This window comes from Elgaria multicarinata, chromosome 21, assembly GCF_023053635.1.
Source record: "Elgaria multicarinata webbii isolate HBS135686 ecotype San Diego chromosome 21, rElgMul1.1.pri, whole genome shotgun sequence".
In the NCBI taxonomy this organism is placed as follows: Eukaryota; Metazoa; Chordata; class Lepidosauria; order Squamata; family Anguidae; genus Elgaria; species Elgaria multicarinata.
Window position 1 is genome coordinate 3196566 of NC_086191.1, and position 14671 is coordinate 3211236.

The 14671-nt window shown below is 48.2% G+C and overlaps 1 protein-coding gene across 1 annotated transcript in view; it reads right to left on the bottom strand.

Annotated features, from left to right (window-relative positions):
- Nucleotides 1-14671, bottom strand: part of ARHGEF2 (Rho/Rac guanine nucleotide exchange factor 2) — a 135236-nt gene that overhangs the window by 92279 nt on the left and 28286 nt on the right. The window lies entirely within an intron of this gene.

The following is a 14671-nucleotide window of genomic DNA, read 5'->3' on the forward strand; positions in this document are numbered from 1 at the left end:
TGATGTCACAGAATGCTCACAGAATCATAGAATCATAGAATAGCATAGTTGGAAGGGGCCTACAAGGCCATCAAGTCCAACCCCCTGCTCAATGCAGGAATCCACCCTAAAGCATCCCCGAGAGATGCTTGTCCAGCTGCCTCAGAAGCTGGCATAAACATACCAGCTTATCAGGAAAGGAAGCTGACTGAACATCTGCAGGCTAGCTTCTCTGAGAAAGAGGAAGTTTTCCTCTTTCGCAAGGGTTAAAACATCACATTCGATTTTGGCAGAGGCCTCCGAACGAACTAAGGAACCTGGGTGAAGGAAGCTTGGAAACGGAAAACCAGGGCAATTTCACACATTGGGGCTGTTTACACATCATTCTAATGCCCACTCGGTGATTGTGTACAGGTTGTTTTGAACTGTGGGTTGTTTGCTGAACCGTGGGTTAGCGTGTTGTCTGAACACAGCCAGGGTGGCTTCTTTTCTTGGGCAAGCCACCTTGAGAAACCCTGATTTGTGGTTGGGTTGTTCAGGATGGTTAACAAGCCACCCTGGCTGCGTTCAGACAACACGATAACCCACCCTGCGGAAGGCACACTGCAATGAGGCAAGAGGTTACCTTACGGTTCAACAAAGAACCCACAGTTCACGACAAGCCACGCTGAGTGTGGGTTAGTGTGTTGTGAGTCCCAACGACTGGAACTAACATTACAAATTAATTACCTTATGATTTAGTACAAGGTTTTTAACACCACCCCTTCAATCATATTTGCAGGCAATAAAACAACAAGTTAAAGAGAGAGGAGGGGGAGGTCTCTGCCCCAAGAAGCTTACAAGTTAAAAATAGACTGTGGCAGAGATCACAGGATGCGTAGAAGGAAATGAATTAGCCCATTGATGCAACAAATTACTGCACAGAAAAAGCAACTAACGCAGATTTCATAGAATCATAGAATAGCAGAGTTGGAAGGGGCCTACAACGCCATCGAGTCCAACCCCCTGCTCAATGCAGGAATCCACCCTAAAGCATCCCTGACAGATGGTTGTCCAGCTGCCTCTTTAAGGCCTCCAGTGTGAGAGAGCCCACCACCTCCCTAGGCAACTGGTTCCATTGTCGTACTGCTCTAACAGTCAGGATGTTTTTCCTGATATCCAGCTGGAATCCGGCTTCCTGTCACTTGAGCCCGTTATTCCGCGTCCTGCACTCTGGGAGGATCGAGAAGAGATCCTGGCCCTCCTCTGTGTGACAACCTTTTAAGTATTTGAAGAGTGCTCTCATGTCTCCCCTCAATCTTCTCCTCTCCAGGCTACTTTCTATGTGAATTAGTGAAAGGACAAGCGGAGCAGAATACAATTCACGTTTTCCCTTTGTTTTTTTAAAAAAGCCCCTACCATTTGCACCTTTCTTCCCTGAGAAAAGCGTCTCACTACCCTTTAAAGGGTTATTCTGCGTCAGGCTTCATAGACTCAGAGCACATCTGCCCAGACGTGATCCTGGAAAATGCAAACAACCGTTGGGAGTGCCTTTGAGCATGAGCAGAGTGTGTGTTTTCTCACTCCGCATGGTCAGCCCCCCCACCCCATCCCACCCCATGCCTCCAAGACTGAGATTAGGGGTCAGAGTTTGCAGACAAGTTAGAACTCTGGCAGTTTTTTAGAAACGAATCGCCCTCCCACTCCGTGGAGTTGATGTTCTCTGCCTCTTCATCTCAAACCCGTTAAGCCTCGCTTTTTGGGGAAGGGGCGGAGGAGAGGAACTTACTCAAAGATCACCCTGGAAGGCCACACGATGGCTTGAAATGCCGGTGGGGGGGGCAGGCTCCCAGCTTCTGTGGAACCCCGCAAATGGACCACGTTGGAGACGGAGTGCAACAGCTCTGCCCGTCCTGATAGCGTGAGAACAAAACTCCTCTCTGACTGCTCCAAGGCCTCTGTTCACTCATTAGGTAGGAATTTCCTTCTTCTTGACCTTCCGGGTTATTCATTGACACAGGCTCACAAATGCGTGCTCACACACACACACACACACACACACACACACACACAATTAAACAGCCAGACAAATGGCAACTTGACAGGGCCCGTTTCTCACGCTAAGACCCATAACAACGCTGATCAGGAGCGAGGCAGTGGGGAGAAATGTCCAGTTTCTCCCTGACTCGTGAACATACCGTGAAATCCTACGCATGCCTACTCAGAAGTAAACTCCGGTGAGTTTCATTACACTTACTCCCAGGACGTGCGTAGAAGATTGCTAGCTTTAAGGAAGGAACGCCTCCTCCCATATGTACCTGCCCGGACCTTAAGACCATCCACAGGGGTCCTTCTCCGTGAGAAGGGAAGTGAGGCAGGTGGCTACCAGGAGCAGGGCCTTCTCTGCTGTGGCACCCCGGCTATGGAATGAGCTCCCCAGAGAGGTTCGCCTGGCGCCTACACTGTACTCCTTCCATCGCCAGCTGAAGACCTTTTTATTCACTCAGTATTTTAACACCTAATTTAACTTAAATTTAAACTTGGCTGTTTTAATTCTGTATTTTAACCTACATCAATTTCTGCTGTGTGGTTTTATCTGGGTTGTCCGTTTTATATTGTATTTTGTATTTGTGTTTTTAGATTGTTGGTTGTTTTATTATGCTCTTCATGGTTTTAATTTCTGTGAACCGCCCAGAGAGCTTCAGCTATTGGGCGGCATAAAAATGTAATAAATAAATAAATAAATAAATAAAAATAATAAATACCCCTCACAGTGTCATTGTAATCTGTGACAGATGTTGGACTGTGACTTCCATGAGAACCAGTGATTAAAGTGTTGGACTGGGACACGGGAGATCTGGGTTCGAGTCCCCACTCAGCCAGGATGCTCACCGGATGACTTTGGGCCAGTCACTGACTCTCAGCCTAGGGTGACCCTATGGAAAGGAGGACAGGGCTCCCGTATCTTTAACAGTTGTGATGAAGAGGGGATTTCAGCAGGTGCCATTGGTATGCATGCAGCGCCTAGTGAAAATTCCCTCCTCATCACAACAGTTAAAGCTGAAGGAGCCTTGCCTAGCATGACCAGATACAAAAGAGGGCAGGGCTCCTGCAGCTTTAATTGCAGGACACGGAGTAACGGGCTCAAGTTACAGGAAGCCAGATCAGGAAAAACTTCCTGAATGTTAGAGCAGTATGACAAAACGTCAGGAAAAACGTCTGGACTGTTAGAGCAGTACGACAATGGAACCAGTTACCTAGAGAGGTTGTGGGCTCTCCCACACTGTCGGCATTCAAGAGGCAGCTGGACAAGCATCTGTCGGGGATGCTTTAGGGTGGATTCCTGCATTGAGCAGGGGGTTGGACTGGATGGCCTTAGAGGCCCCTTCCGACTCTACCGTTCTAGGATTCTGTGCTCTGCTGCTCCTCCTTCTCACCACTGCCATTGCCTGGGCCAGAGCGAGAGGCAGGCAAAGAGGATGAGCAGATCGAGCGGGGTCTTGTCAATGGGGGCCCCATCACGCTGTGAGGCCTCAGCAAGTGCCCGACCGCACTCCCCTTGATGCCAGCCGTGATGCCAACACTGTCACCCTGACGGCCCTGTATTACTGTCTCCCATATAAGTGAATGGCTGCAATTCACTCCGGCTGGACAAAGTAAAGTACGGCAGTTGAGAATCATCCCTGTTCTGGCACTGTCCGCCCCAGCTTTCCGTGACGGGGATGGAAGGTACCTCTGTGAAGTGTGGGTCTGTAAAATGTCTGACGGTGCCTCACCCACTCCGGTCTTTGAGATATCCTCCTCTCTCCACACACACATACACCATCCCTCATAATAATGGGAATTCCCCAAGAGGCAGTGTGGCGTAGTGGCTAGAGCGTTGGACTGGGAGTTGGGAGACCTGGGTTCTAGTCCCCACTCAGCCATGGAAGCCCACTGGGTGACTTTGGGCCAGTCACAGACTCTCAGCCCGGCCTACCTCACAGGGTTGTTGTGGTGAGGATAAAAATGGAGAGGAGGAGGATTATGTACGCCGCCTTGGGTTCCTTGGAGGAGGAAAAAGCAGGATATAAATGTAATAAATAAAATAAAATAAATCATAACAGAAGAGCAACCCGTGAAAGGGTGTTCCTCTGAGAAGCGGCCTGTGCAAGTTTCTCATGTGCAAAACGAATTGTGCAACAATTGACCGGAGTGGGTCTCTTCCCTTCGCCAAAGACGCATGTGACTTTTCATGCTGCAGACTCTGGTAAACTTTAACTCAAGTAACCGCTGGACAGAAGCGAGATCGAAGGCAAGACGAAGTCGCCAGGAGCCGAAGAAGGGACTTAACAGAGAAGGGAACAGGAAAGCACTTTTCAAAGGGTTTTTAATTGCTGCCTGGCTCTTACTAGCATGTGGAACAATAGCTGGGCGGGAGAGAAGTCACCAAAAGAGGCCAGAGGGAGGGAAGGAGGAGGAGGAGGAGGAGGAGGACAGGGGCCTCTTGCACGCCAGCTCTTTGCCTACAAGCTTTAGACGAATATCTAGTATTGTCCAGCAGTGCTGCAAAGGTAAGGGGAATTAGATGCCCATAATCTCATAATTAAATCATAGAGCTGGAAGGGACACTTACAGCATCATCCCACGAAGGAAAATCATAGAATCATAGAATAGTAGAGTTGGAAGGAGCCTACAAGGCCATCCAGTCCAACCCCCTGCTCAAGGCAGGAATCCACCCTAAAGCATCCCTGGTTGTCCAGCTGCCTCTTGAAGACCTCCAGTGTGGGAGAGACCACCACCTCCCTAGGTCACTGGTTCCATTGTCGTACTGCTCTAACAGTCAGGAAGTTTTTCCTGATGTCCAGCCAGAATCTGGCTTCCTTTAACTTGAGCCCATTATTCCGTGTCCTGCACTCTGGGAGGATCGAGAAGAGATCCTGGCCCTCTTCTGTGTGACAACCTTTTAAGTATTTGAAGAGTGCTATCATATAACCCCTCCATCTTCTCTTCTCCAGGCTAAACATGCCCAGTTCTTTCAGTCTCTCTTCATAGGGCTTTGTTTCTAGACCCCTGATCATCCTCGTTGCCCTCCTCTGAACACGCTCCAGCTTGTCTGCGTCCTTCTTGAATTGTGGCGCCCAGAACTGGACGCAATACTCTAGAGGAGGCCTAATCAGGGCCGAATGTTTGCTTACCGTCACGTCTCCACCCGCGAGTTTGCCCCTCATTACTTCGTCTTTCGAAAAGGGAACCCATGCATTGATGTTAGGTTATGAACTCTGGGTTGTTTAAACCATGGTTTGTCATTACATGCGAACCCAGAACTGCGGGTTGTTCGTGGGTTGTTTCACCAGGCTACAGAAGCGGTGGACAAAGAGTGGTTAAAAGCAAACCAGCCCATGCTACAGTGCCGCAAAGCCATTTGGGACCCGGGGAGGAGAAGGTGAAGGAGGAAGAAGCGGACTGAGAAAATATGCCACAGTTTGTTCGATCATCTGCCAGACCAACCCTGGATAAGGCAACAAACCCTGGTTTAAATAAAGCATGTGTTAGTGTGATGTGTGAACCACAGAAAGAAAACAGGTACTCAGAAAGGACCGGCCATTTTTTTAAAAAATTGGCCAGAGATCAATTCTGCAACGGTTTAGAACTTTCTAAAAAAAGCTCCAAGCTCTGTGTCATTATTTCCAAATAAAGTTGGCAAGACTTTTTATCCCACATGGGGATAAAAAAAACCTGACACACACACATCCCTACGTCGCCCCCCCCCCCTCCTTTCCCACCCTTGGGGATTTGGCGTTCCCTCTTGCCAAATGCACAAGAAAAGCACATCTTTCATTATCTAGAATGTAAAAGGGGAGGTGCATGCAAACGCCTTATGGAGAGAACTATATTTATCCCAGGGAACATTGCAGCGGAGAACACCCACAAGCATTCTGTTAAATCCCCAGAGACCAGAGATGCCGCGCTTGGCTAAGGATACAGATTAAAACCTTTTAAAGATAACGGAGCGCATGCAGAAGGGAGCCAACCAGGGTTTTACTGCCTAGCCAGAACTCCACTTTCAGAAGCCAGCCTTAGAACGAGCAGCACAACACAGGAAGGCCAGAGAATCTGCAAAACGCTTATCTGCAAAAAAAAAAAAACCCAATTAAACTCCGTCAGACGCGTCATATCTAGGATGAGGAGGAACACCGCACCGCAACCGGGCTTCATTACGGTCACAGATCTCATCTCTGTGCCTGTTCTGCCTCTCAAGTTCTAAGTATAATGGAGGAGGGGGAACGGCCCTCTGAGCAAGTGCAGAGTTCCTTCCCCTGAGAACAACTGGTTCCTGAGACGGGATTGAGGCGCAACCCTTCTGGATCAGAGACTGTGACCTCGCGTTTGAGCCCCAGGAATGATATTGTTTTGTTAGAAATAAAGTAGGGCGAACACCCACCCTGGCCTGTGAGTGAGCGGCTCTGTTCACACAAAACGATAAGCCAGAATTGGGATTGATTATTCACACGCTGCCCAATCGCTCACAGGAGTGGCCGTAGCAACCGGACATGTCCTATGCAGGTGTTTGCCTGCAAACATGAGCACTGTTAAAGAAAGGAGGATGCGGGCAAGCAGGAGCGTGTTCAGAGGAGGGCAACCAGGGTGACCAGGGGTCTGGAGACAAAGCCCTATGAAGAGAGACTGAAAGAACTGGGCAGGTTTAGCCTGGAGAAGAGAAGATGGAGGGGAGACATGAGAGCACTCTTCAAGTACTGGAAAAGTTGTCACACAGAGGAGGGCCAGGATCTCTTCTCGGTCATTCCAGAATGCAGGACAGGGAATAACGGGCTGAAGTTAAAGGAAGCCGGATTCCAGCTGGACATCAGGAAAAACTTCCTGTTAGAGCGGTACGACAAAACATCAGGAAAAACTTCCTGACTGTTAGAGCAGTACGACAAAACATCAGGAAAAACTTCCTGACTGTTAGAGCAGTACGACAATGAAACCAGTGACCTAGGGAGGTGGTGGGCTCTCCCACACTAGCGGCCTTCAAGAGGCAGCTGGACAGCCATCTATCAGGGATGCTTGAAGGTGGGTTCCTGCATTGAGCATGGGGTTGGAATCGATGGCCTTGTAGGCCCCTTCCAACTCTACTATTCTATGATTCCATCAAAGGAGGAGGGGGAAGGGGGACACACAAGGCCCACCCCAATGTCCCTGTGCCCCCAGCTGTTTTATATATCTTCATGGTTTAGGGCTGCAAATAAATAAGTTTGGCTGAACACACTTACAACACTACCCATGATTAGGACCCTGTGGTGCGGCAGCCTAGCCGCTGCGTTCTGAGCTACCTGCAGCTTCCAAACCGTACACAAGGGCAGCCCCACACAGAGCGTGTTTCAGTAGTCTAATCGCGAGGTTACCAGCACATGAACGACCGTGGCTGGGCTATCCCTATCCAGGAACAGGTGTAGCTGGCGTACCAACTGAAGTTGATATTGGGCACTCCGACTTCTAGGATTGAAGAGGAGTGAGAATCTTCCCACTGTCTGCTTTTCCAGGCTTACACTAACTTTATACACTTACCCAGAGATTGTCTACACACAGCGTGGGAATCCCCCTTTTTCCCTCCTGTTCCCTCAGGGGGAATCTGTCAGAGTCTGCGTGCCAAAAGTGAGTCTTCAGAAGCCAAAAGTGAACAAGGACCTCCCCTCTCTCTCTCCATCTTTCTCCCATCCCAGAAGCCTCCTGGGAAGCGACTGATCGCTTTTAGCAGAGGCCTGAACTGATCACTTGCAGAGGGATTTTGAACCTACGCAGAGGGCTGCAGGTTGTGCTTCCCTGGTCTAAGCAATCACTGCCATCACAAGAGAAGCGTGGCGCCACTTCAGCATTTCCGACGCCTCAAAGACAACGTCCTACCGACTCTGCATTCTCCATGCCCTGCAGATAAAATCCTCATAGGATCATAGAATAGTTGAAGGGGCCTCTAAGGCCATCGAGTCCAACCCCCTGCTCAAGGCAGGAATCCACCTTCAAGCATCCCTGACAGATGGTTGTCCAGCTGCCTCTAGTGTGGGTGAGCCCACAACCTCCCTAGATAACTAGTTCCATTGTCGTACTGCTCTAACAGTCTGGAAGTTTTTCCTGATGTCCAGGCGGAATCTGGCTTCCTTTAACTTGAGCCTGTTATTCCGTGTCCTGCACTCTGGGAGGATTGAGAAGAGATCCTGGCCCTCCTCTGTGTGACAACCCTTCAAGTATTTGAAGAGTTCTATCGTGTCTCCCCTCCATCTTCTCTTCTCCAGGCTAAACATTCCCAGTTCTTTCAGTCTCTCTTCATAGGGCTTTGTTTCCAGACCCCTGATCATCCTGGTTGCCCTCCTCTGAACACGCTCCAGCTTGTCTGCCTCCTTCTTGAAGTGTGGAGCCCAGAAATGGATGCAACACACCATATGAGGCCTCACCCCTTTCCTCACACCCTTCCCCGCCACCCTCTGCAGAATGGAAGCCTGGATGCTGTTTCATTACGGCAAGAACGATCCATGCGCCCATTTGCAGGAACAGGAAAACCGCTCCCGTGCCACTTTCAGAAACTGTCATTCCAGTTGGAAACAGCCACTTCTGGGTTTCCCTGTTTGGCTCATTAGATTTGCAAGTGCCCCAGACGAGGAATAATTTCAAAGCCCCGGGCGGGGGATGCGCACGTGGGGGTATTAGCACCACTTCAGAGGGGCACCTTCTACATTTAGCACAATGCTGTGTTGAGCTACTAAATCAATACCGCCCGGAGCTTCCTGCTTTTCTGCTCATCTCCTGATTATTTAGCCCTTCTCTTTTCCCTAGTAGAAGCTTCTGGTTTCCTGATTTTCAGCCTGTCTTTTTTTTTTTTAATTATCTTTCCCTTCCCGCTTAAATAGAAGCCAGCGGTGCAAAGCAATTAATCCCAAAGCGTATTAACCAGGGCCTTAAATTTAAACAGTCCCTGCTGTCTTGATTGAAATACACCTCCCAAGCCCTTTAAACATGCACTGGGTTCACTCACTCACACACACACACACACAACACACATTCCTTTCTTTTTCCACAATGGCTCCATGGCCTCCTCTCCAGGAGTCAGTAGTGCACATCATTAAAGGAGTGTCAGAGAGGAGCTGGAACATGAAAAGAAAATGGCGGAGTTTACGCTGAGCCAGGGCGCCCCAAAGCTTAGCTCAGAGTCCTATTTTCAATGCCAGGGGACGGTCTTTACAATTATGCGAAGTAATTGCAAGGTGCCTGTATGCAATGGGGTAGTGGTGATGCTCAGTGCTCAGCATGAAAGTCCTCCTAGCCACGCCTGCAAGGAGAGTCCAAAACTGCAGGCAGCTGTGTTGAGTCATAGAATCATAGAATAGTAGAGCTGGAAGGGGCCCATAAGGACATCAAGTCCAACCCCCTGCTCAATGCAGGAATCCATCTTAAAGCATGTCCAGCTGCCTCTTGAAGGCCTCTAGTGTGGGAGAGCCCACCACCTCCCTAGGGAACCAGTTCCATTGTCGTACTGCTCTAACAGTCAGGAAGTTTTTCCTGACGTCCAGCTGGAATCTGGCTTCCTGTCACTTGAGCCCGTTATTCCGTGTCCTGCACTCTGGGAGGATCGAGAAGAGATCCTGGCCCTCCTCTGTGTGACAACCTTTCAAGGATTTGAAGGGTGCTCTCATGCACCCTTTTAAAAACTTTTAAAAGCTTTTAAAACTTGATTTTGTTCTGACTTTATACTGTTAGTTTTACCCTACCCAGTGCCTGTTTACCCTACCCTGTGCCTGTTTGCATTCTCTTCCCCTCCTTATTGTTTTATTATGATTTTATTAGAATGTAAGCCTATGCGGCAGGGTTTTGCTATTTTATTCTTTTACTCTGTACAGCACCATGTACATTGATGGTGCTATATAAATAAATAAATAAATAAATAAATAATAATAATAATCTCATGTCTCCCCTCTATCTCCTCTTCTCCAGGCTAAACAGGCCCAGTTCTTTCAGTCTCTCTTCATAGGGCTTTGTTTCCAGACCCCTGATCATCCTGGTTGCCCTCCTCTGAACCCCCTCCAGCTTGTCTGCATCCTTCTTTGAAGTGTGGAGCCCAGAACTGGACGCAATACTCTAGATGAGGCCTAACCAGGGCCGAATAGAAAGGAACCAGGACCTCGCGCGATTTGGAAGCCGTACTTCTATTAATTCAGCCCAAAACAGCATTTGCTTTTTTTTTTGCAGCCACATCACACTGTTGGCTCATGTCCAGCTTGGGATTCATATTAACAAACCAGTTCTAGCAGTTTTCACCTCCAACAAGAGCAGGTCTTTCGTAAAGATTTATTTCCCCATTCCAGCACATGCCACCCCCGAAATACTTTGCATTATAAGAGGGAACACTATATTGCCGTTGGGGAAATTCATTCCTCCCAACCCACCCCAGGTATTGTGACGATTGCAGGTAGAGGTAACAAGGAACTCTGAGATGTGGTGCTGGAAAATGACGGCAGTGTCCCTGATGATGGAAAAGTCCCATCCCTGCGTCCCTGGCAAGACTACATCACTGACTCTGTGCGTATGCAGAGTGCCTTTACCACACAAAAGCACCCTTGGTCCCAAAGCTCTAGAGGAAGAAAGAATCATAGAATCATAGAATAGCAGAGATGGAAGGGGCCTCTAAGGCCATCCAGTCCAACCCCCTGCTCAATGCAGGAATCCACCCTGAAGCATCCCTGACAGATGGCTGCCTCTTGAAGGCCTCTAGTGTGGGAGAGCCCACAGCCTCCCTAGGTAACTGGTTCCATTGTCGCACTGCTCTAACAGTCAGGAAGTTTTTCCTGATGTCCAGCTGGAATCTGGCTTCCTGTCACTTGAGGCCGTTATTCCGTGTCCTGCACTCTGGAGGGATCGGGAAGAGATCCTGGCCCTCCTGTGTGTGACAACCTTTTAAGTTTTTGAAGAGTGCTATCATGTCTCCCCTCAATCTTCTCTTCTCCCAGCTAAACAGGCCCAGTTCTTTCAGTCTCTCCTCACAGGGCTTTGTTTCCAGACCCCTGATCATCCTGGTTGCCCTCCTCTGAACACGCTCCAGCTGTTCAAAGAGCCGGAGAATCTCAAATAGCCTTTTGATTGCTGGATGCAAAGTTTTGAAGGCCCACAAGCATTGTTGTGGTGGCCGCAAGGGGCAAGGAAGGCAACAGGAATCGTTGCAGAACAGTCAGGAAATAAATACTGCTGGCACACTTGCTTGTATAATTACCACATTTCAAGGGGGGAGGGACTGTCTTTTTATAATGCAAGCCGAAAATTTAGGGGAAAAGCCTGGAATATGCCCAGGGTGGCAGCTAGGCACCCACTGGCCCTCCTCGTATAGCTGTAGCCCTGCAGAAAAGGCTTTCAAACTAGATCAATGTTTACCAATCAGCCCGAAGAAGCGTTTGGTTGAATCCGAAAGCTTGCTTTTAAAAATACTGCCTTTTCTTCCCTATACCCTATCCTCAGCTGCATATGATTCCACAGTGCGGTGTTAGGCACAGAAATCAGCTTCCTGAGAATCTCAGCTTTCTTTCTTTCTTTTTTAAAAAAGCAAATTTATATTCTTTCTGGATGTGTAAATAAAGTACCGGTTTGAAATTCATGGGCAACGACTGGCAATATCTCAGCTGGATGTCCGGGAACGAAGAGGGTAAGATTTCAGTGCCCTGTGTAATTGTTTGGGTTTTTTCCATGCCTGAATGAAAGCAAAATTAAATCGTGCAAAATAAATAATATACAAAAGAGTGCTTGATTTGCACAGTGTATCCAAGTCATGGTACTCCAATTTTCTTGTAGATCACAAGCTGAATATGAGCCAACAGTGCGATATGGCTGCAAGAAAGGCAAATGCTATTTTGGGCTGCATTAATAGAAGTAGAGCTTCCAAATCACATGAGGTCCTGGTTCCTCTCTATTCGGCCCTGGTTAGGCCTCCTCTAGAGTATTGCGTCCAGTTCTTGGCTCCACAATTCAAGAAGGACGCAGACAAGCTGGAGCGTGTTCAGAGGAGGGCAACCAGGATGATCAGGGGTCTGGAAACAAAGCCCTATGAAGAGAGACTGAAAGAACTGGGCCTGTTTAGCCTGGAGAAGAGAAGATGGAGGGGAGACATGAGAGCACTCTTCAAATACTTAAAAGGTTGTCACACAGACGAGGGCCAGGATCTCTTCTCGATCCTCCCAGAGTGCAGGACACGGAATAACGGGCTCAAGTGACAGGAAGCCAGATTCCGGCTGGACATCAGGAAAAACTTCCTGACTGTTAGAGCAGTATGACAATGGAACCAGCTGGCAAGATCACATTACGCCAGTCCTTTTACAACTTCATTGGCTGCCAGTCCAGGTCCGCGCCCGATTCAAAGTGCTGGTATTGACATTTAAAGCCCTAAACAGTTTGGGGCCAGGTTATTTGAAGGAACACCTCCTCCCATATGTACCTACCCGGACCTTAAGATCATCTACAGGGGCCCTTCTTCGTGAGCCCCTGCCAAAGGAAGTGAGGCAGGTGGCTACTAGGAGGAGGGCTTTCTCCACCGTGGCACCCCGGCTGTGGAACGAGCTCCCCAAAGAGGTCCGCCTGGCGCCTACACTGCACTCCTTTCGTCGCCAGCTGAAGACCTTTTTATTCACTCAGTATTTTAACACTTAATTTTAACTTAAACTTAAATTATACTGTTTTAACTCTGTATTTTAACCTTATATCAATTTTGCTGCATGGTTTTATCCTGGTTGTGCTTTCTATATTGTATTTTGTATTTGTGTTTTTAACCTGTTGGTTGTTTTATGATGGTTTTACTTTTTGTGAACCGCCCAGAGCGCTTCGGCTATTGGGCGGTATAAAAATGTAATAAATAAATAAATAAATAAATAAACAGTTCAAGCTGCAGGAGCCCTGCCTAGTGTGACCAGATACAAAACAGGGCAGGGCTGTTGTAATTTGATCTGTTGTGATGAAGAGGGAATTTCGCCAGGTGCTGCATGCATAACAATGACACCTGCTGAAATGCCCTTCTCAATACAACTGTTAAAGGTAAAGGGGCCCGGTCCTCCTTTCCATAGGGTCACCCTATATAAGGAGAGGTGGTGGTGGCCGCGGAGGCAATGGTGCCATTAGGGTAAGACTTTGGGGCTGAGAAAGAGCGTCCCCACCCACTCAAACGCAACAAGGCCTGCTTACCACATTTTGAATTAAGTGAAGCAATACACGTTACTATCTAAAGATGGGAGTCCCCATAAGACCATGTTCAGAACTGGGCCTGTTTAGCCTGGAGAAGAGAAGATGGAGGGGAGACATGAGAGCACTCTTCAAATACTTAAAAGGTTGTCCCACAGAGGAGGGCCAGGATCTCTTCTCGATCCTCCCAGAGTGCAGGACACGGAATAACAGGCTCAAGTTAAAGGAAGCCGGATTCCAGCTGGACATCAGGAAAAACTTCCTGACTGTTAGAGCAGTACGACAATGGAACCAGTTCCCTAGGGAGGTTGTGGGCTCTCCCACACTAGAGGCCTTAAAGACGCAGCTGGACAACCATCTGTCAGGGATGCTTTAGGGTGGATTCCTGCATTGAGCAGGGGGTTGGACTTGATGGCCTTGTAGGCCCCTTCCAACTTTGCTATTCTATGATTCTATGAAGATTACATAAACTCTAAATGGTCTGGGGCCAAGTTTCCGCAGGGTGGCTTGTTAACTGCCCTGAACAACCCAACAACACACCATGGTTTCTCAAGATGGCTTTTTCTAGAAAAACAAGCCGCCCTGTGGAAAACATGCTGCATTCAGACAACACGATAACTCACCCTGCAGAAAACGTGCTGCACTTTGGGGTGATCGGGGAAAGATCCCGCCCCTCCTCTGTGCGATGCATGAATGGACCCCAATTGTGCTGCCTTTAAAAGGGGCTAGACAAATTCATGCAAGATTAAGGCTATCAATGAATGGATACTGGCCATAATAGTTATATATTGCCTTCGCTAACAGATCCTGTAGGCCAGTTGCTGGGGAACATGGGTGGGAGGGTTCTGTTGCACCGTGTTCTGCTCATGGCTTCCTCGTCAACAGCTTTTTGGCCACTGTGTGAACAGAATGCTAGTCTAGATAATAGTTCATCTAATCTTTTAATCTTTGTAAACCGCCCAGAGAGCTTCAGCTATGGGGCGGAATAATAATAATAATAATAATAATAATAATAATAATAATAATAATAATAATAATAATAGATGGACCCTCGGTCTGATCCAGCATCAGGGCTCTTCTGATGCTCTTAAGCAGGTTTGAGAATTTTCCCTTCCAACGTTCCTTCTTTCAGCACCAAGCTCTGCAATATTCTACTCTGTAGAAAGGATTGTGTTTCTAAACAACCACAAAACCCCGTGTGTGTGTGCATGTGTAAACGGTCTTTCAGGCCCCACAGAGTCAAAACGTTTCTTATCAATATTATATAAAGCAAAGAAATAAAAACAGCCATCAAAGTTCTTTTCTGCCAGAGCGTTGCCAGATTGCAGTTTGAAGATTCCTCCTGCCTCTTTCAAAAAGTCTAAGTCAGGGGGGGAGAGAGAGAGAGAGAGAGAGAGACTGCCTGCCTGCCTCCCTCCCTTTCCAGATGGTTCCACGTCTACTTCCTTCACCTGCTGTCTTCTCCGCTCCCAAAAAACAGTTCTGTTTCGGGCACTGTCAAGCCTAAAAAATCAACGGTCGGCAA